We start from the raw sequence: 6,000 nt of genomic DNA, 5'->3' as shown, positions 1-6,000 counted from the left end.
AGTTGGAAAGACTCACAGTTTTTGTCTTATGGATGTGAAACAAAGATGTGTAATGTGCATTGGTTAGTATACTTCATACATTTCCTAGCTTTTTTGCTCTGAAAGAAACTAACAGCAGTAACATCCAAGTAGCAATGAGCACACCTACCAACCAGAAGTTTGGTTTCTAAATACCATTATCCAGTGAAGGGAACTAGAGCTCCTTGGGAAAAAAAAAGGTTAATTCCAGGGCTTGGGCAAGGAAACAGAAGATGAACCTGGAGCATCTTGTAGTGCTAGGAAGTAATTAAGGACTAACAAAAAAAACCAAAAAGCAATGTTCAAAGGGCCTAAGAGCCAACATGAAAGAGCTCCCAAGGGCCAAAGTTAGAACAACCTCAGCAAATAAATAGTAATACTGCATTATAACCCCCAAATAAGACCCATGAATCTATACGAACATAAATAACTAAGTAAATAGACAAATAAATGAGAGAAAAGAGGCAGCTCTTACAGCAGACTTCCAATTAATGTATGTGGAAGGTAAGAGAAAAGCAGAAAATCACTACTACATGGCAAAGTTAGTGGGCAAATGCTTAAAAAAAATGACATTTGCAAAACATGACATATGCAAAGTATCCTCCCCCCAAGATATTTATTGCAAAGGGAAAAATGGTAATTTTACAGTGGAGGAAGCCAGCAGATACCACCTTAATCAATTGATCAAGGTCAACATCACTAGTAATAAGTATAGACATCACGTATCCCCTGATATGATATACCGAGAAGGGCAGATCTGTGTGTTGTCCTTTCCAATAATGCAGAACTTTAAGAAAGCACTGGACAAACCCAAACTGGGGTTCCTTCAAAATAACAGACTATTACTCCTCAAAAGTATCAAGGTCATAAACAAGGAAAGACTGAGATATTGTCACAAATTGCCAAGAGATTAAGGAGACTTGACAACTAATAAAATTTGGGATTGTGTATTAGATCCTGAAACAGAAAAAGGGTATTACAGGAAAAACTCAAGAGATTCAAATTACGTCTGTAATTTAGTTAATATAAGCAATATGAATGTCTTAGTTTTGATCATTATCTTATGGTTATGCAAGATGCTAACATAAAGCAAAGCTGCCTGCAAGGTATACTGAAACTATTTTTGCAATTTTTCTGTAAATCTAAAATTATCTCAAATTAAAATGGCCAATTAAAAATAAGAGATGCCTGGGTGGCTCAGTTGGTTAAGTGTCTGCCTTTGGCTCAGGCCATGTTCCCAGGGTCCTAGGATTGAGCCCCTCATTGGGCTCCCTGCTCAGCAGGGTGTCTGTTTCTCCCTCTACACCTCCCCCTCTACCCGCTCATGCTTGCCCTCATGATCTTTTTCTCTCTGAAATAAAATCTTTTTATAAATAAATACAGACATTCATAAATACATACATGGCGGGGCGCCTGGGTGGCTCAGTCAGTTAAGCATCTATCTTCAGCTCAGGTCATGATCCCAGTGTCCTGGGATCGAAGCCCACAAAGGGCTTCCTGCTCAGTGGGGAGCCTGCTTCTCCTTCTCCCTTTGCCACCTTCCCACTCCCAGCTTGTGCTCTAATAAATAAAATCTTAAATACATACATACAAACATAGATACCTGACAATGCCAAGAATCAAATTCAGGATCACAGCTAATTCTTGTGCAGAGGCAGGTGAAGGAAATTCAGGCTTCAACTGTTTGAGGCAGGTTTCTTTCTTCGGCTATGTGGATGGTACATGGATATTTTTAAAATTACGCTTGTATGCCTGAAATAGCTTATAACTTCTTTAAAATGTTTCAGACTTTTAAATTCGGTACAGACACATCTGCTTATAATTAATCCATTCACTCAATATTTAACACGTAACTATTATAAAATGTATTCCTGTCCTCAAATCCAATTTCAACACCTACTGAGACTCAATCCTGCTTCTCCTGTGCTGGTTGTAGGTCAGTCTTTCTTACAACTACTCTAGTCTGATATTGTAGCAAGAAAGCAGCCAAAGGGGCTCCTGGGTGGCTCAGTGGGTTAAAGCCTCTGCCTTCGGCTAAGGTCTGGATCAAGCCCCAGATCGGGCTCTCTGCTCAGCAGGGAACCTGCTTCCCCCTCTCTCTGCCTGCCTCTCTTGTGATCTCTGTCAAATACATAAATTTAAAAAAAAAAAAAATGCTTAAAAAAAAGAAAGCAGCCACAGACAGCACATACATGAAAGGATGTGTCTGTGTTCCAATGAGATATTTACAAACATAAGCTACATGTAGCTTTCTGACCCATAATTAACAGACTGAGAATTTAGACAGCTTTAACTCAAACGAAGATACCACAGGGTGGAGCTATGCCCATGTTTTCAGAGTTTGCAGACATTTCATATACGAAAACAGATGCACTTTCAATGGTAGATGCAGCCGTACCCACACGTCTTCCAATCTCTTGACTCAGAAATGATTACGTGCCAATTTCACACCAAGTGTCAGATGCTCATCAAAAACAGGAGAAGCAGATGGGATCTTTCAGATGGGCATTTCAACCTTGAAACTGAGCAACTCACTCCACTATTCCAGGAAAGACCTAGGAAAAACCTCCTGTCTGCTTGTTCCTCCAATTATTTGTTAAAACAATTTGCTTATTTTAGCTTTGATATTCTGGGCTCTATTTTAGTATACCAAAAATTAGTTTTAAAATACTTATTACAGACTTCAAGTCAGTATTTTTAAGACGTTTATTAAAATCTAAACCACCTTTTCTCTTATTTGCTAAACTTGGGAAAAAAATAACAGAAACTAGGCAGCGTGTATATGGGTGTACCTTGTAAAACTCCGCTGACAATCACCCCCTGCTGTGCTGGTGTGATGACAGATGGGCAAAGAAGACCTGGTTCAGTCCAAGCACTCCCGGTCGGCTGCAGAGAAGCCATCTGAGCTGGGTCTTCGAAGACTACCAGGAATGACCCAGCAAAGATGAGGGCAGCACAGAAGCTCCTGGTTGTTATGAAACACCTGTTAAGGGACACCTGGGTGGCTCAGTCGTTAAGTGTCTGCCTTCAGCTCAGGCCATGATCTCAGGATCCTGGGACTGGCGCCACATGGGGCTCCCTGCTCAGTGGAAAGTCTGCTTCTCCCTCTCCCACTTCCCCTGCTTGTTTCCCTCTCTCACTGTGTCTCTGTCAAATAAAACCGTTAAAAAAAAAAAGAAAAAAAGAAAAAGAACACCTGCGAAAACACCTGTGCCAGGACGGCACCCATGCTCCACAGGGTTTTCAGAAGAAACATAAAGGAATAGTTGGTTTTCCCCCTTTTACACCTTCTTCCTCTAGCTCCCATCTCTAGGTAAGTTTGAACCACTGTCTGCAAGCTGGCTCTAGCATTAAAGGTAGAAAGCCTTTCCATAAGAGCAAAGCCTCACTGGGCGGCTCAGTGGGTTAAGCCTCTGCCTTCAGCTCAGGTCATGATCTCAGGGTCCTGGCATCAAGCTCTCTGCTCAGCGGAGTCTGCTTCCCCCTCTCTCCACCTGCCTCTCTTCCTACTTGTGATCTCTCTCTCTGTCAAATACATAAATCTTGAAGGAAAAAAAAAAAAAAAAAAAAGAAAGCGAAGCCTCTCCTAACTGCACGATGTGAAGAGTAAGGAGAATATCAACCAAGTAGGAGAGGCAGGAAGCCTGGGAAACATGCTAGCAAGGTTTTTTGTTTGTTTGTTTTAAAGATTTTATTTATTTATTTGACAGAGATATCACAAGTAGGCAGAGAGGCAGGCAGAGAGAGAGGAGGAAGCAGGCTCCCCACTGAGCAGAGAGCCTGACGCGGGGCTCCATCCCAGGACGCTGAGATCATAACCTGAGCCAAAGGCAGAGGCTTAACCCACTGAGCCACCCAGGCGCCCCGCAAGGTTTTATTCTACCAGGTGTCCTGCATATGGTGGAAATTTAAAATTCTTCTCTTTGGGGCACCTGGATAGCTCAGTAAGTTAAGTGTGCAACCCCTGATTTCTGCTCAGGTCATGATCTCTAGGTCATGAGATCAGGCCCTGCATTGGGCTCTGCGTTGGGTGTGGAACCAGCTTAAGATTCTCCCTCTGCCCCTCCCCATTCTAAAAATAGCAATAGAAATACTATTCAAAAAGAACTGGTTTTCCATCTTTTTCAAACTTTTTCTTTTCTACTCTACTCCTAATTCCAGAAATCTCATCTGTAACCAAGGATTGCTTCAGAATGCTGAGTTTAAGATACCAGAGTTAACCAATAAAATGGCAAAAACACCGGGGGCCTGAGTGGCTCAGTGGGCTAAAGCCTCTGCCTTCAGCTCAGGTCACAATCCCAGGGTCCTAGGATCAGGCCCTGCATCAGGCTCTCTGCTCAGCGGGGAGCCTGCTTCCTCCTCTCCCTCTCTGCCTGCCTCTCTACTTGTGATCTGTCAGATAAATAACAAAAATATTTTTTAAAAATAAAAATAAATAAATAAAATGGCAAAAACATATCAACATCACATAATACCCAATATTTAAAGAATCAGAACTCATAAGAAAGGAACTTACTTTCCAAACTGATATACCATTTAAGAGAAGGAATTCAGATCTTGAGAACTGTATGCAATTAAACATTTTCTCAGCTTTGAACTGCTCTTCCAATAGCCATCCCCTTGTGTTTGTGGCTGAAAGTTAGAGTTCTCTTAAGAACAAATCTCCATAGATGACACACAAATGGCCAATAAGCACAGTATCATTTGTCATTAGAATTTCTTTTTTTTTTTTTTTTAATTTGACAGAGATCACAAGTAGGCAGAGAGGCCGGTAGAGAGAAGGAGGAAGCAGGCTCCTGGCTGTGCAGAGCCCAATGTGGGGCTTGATCCCAGGACCCTGGGATCATGACCTGAGCCGAAGGCAGAGGCTTTAACCCACTGAGCCACCCAGATGCCCCGTCATTAGGAGAATGTAAATCAAACCCATGAGGTAACACCTTACACTTACTAGAATGACTATAATTTTTTTGAAAAGGAAAATAATTGGGGTAAGGGAGGATGTGGAGAAATTGGAACCCTTGTGCATTGCTGGGGGGAGCATAAAATGGTGCATCTGCTGTGGAGAAGTTTGGCGGTTCCTCATGAAGTTAAACATAGAACTACCAGAAGCCCCAGTATCTGCTCCCAGGTATGTATCCTAAAGAACAGTAAGCAGGGATGCAAGCAGGGACTAACCCACGCTCACAGCAGCATTCTTCACAACAGTCAAAAGGTGGAAGTGACCCAAGTATCCGTCAGTGGATGAATATATAAATAAAATGTGGTATATACATACAATGGAATATTTAATCAGCTATCAAAAGAAATGAAATTTTGATATATGTGACAAAATAGATGGAGCCTCGGGACACCTGGATGGCTCAATCAGGTAAGCATCTGCCTTTTGCTCGGGTCACAATCCCAGGGTCCTGGGATAGAGTCCTGTGCTGGGCTCCCAGCTCTGCGGGGTGTCTGCTTCTTCTCCTTCTGCCCCTCCTCCCACTCGTTCTCTCAAATAAATAAATAAAATCTTTAAAAAGAAAAACCAGATGGACCTTCAAACACTATGCTAAATGAAATAAGACAAAGGACAAACACTGTATGATTCCACTTATAGAGGTACCTCATAGGCTTGTTCAGAGACAGGAAGTAGCACTGTGGTTACAGGGATGGGGGGAGGCACAGGGATGGGAAGTTATTGTTCAATGGGTACAGAATTGATGTTGGTGATAATAAGAAGTTTTGGATATACATAATTGTGATGATTATGCAACACTGAACTATATTTAAATGCCAGTGAACTCTACACTTACAAATGGTTAAAATGATAAATAGTATTTTATATATATCCTACCAAGCAGAAAAAAGATGAAACCACAATTAGTAATTAAATGCTTACTATGTGTATGGCATTGGGCCAAAAGAGAACTATGTGTTCGCCATAGCCACACGGCTTTGTTCTCCATCTTGCACAGATGTAGGAAAATGGATAACAGCATCATG

This window comes from Mustela lutreola, chromosome 14 (genome assembly GCF_030435805.1).
Source record: "Mustela lutreola isolate mMusLut2 chromosome 14, mMusLut2.pri, whole genome shotgun sequence".
In the NCBI taxonomy this organism is placed as follows: Eukaryota; Metazoa; Chordata; class Mammalia; order Carnivora; family Mustelidae; genus Mustela; species Mustela lutreola.
Note: the sequence above shows the minus strand (reverse complement) of the source record.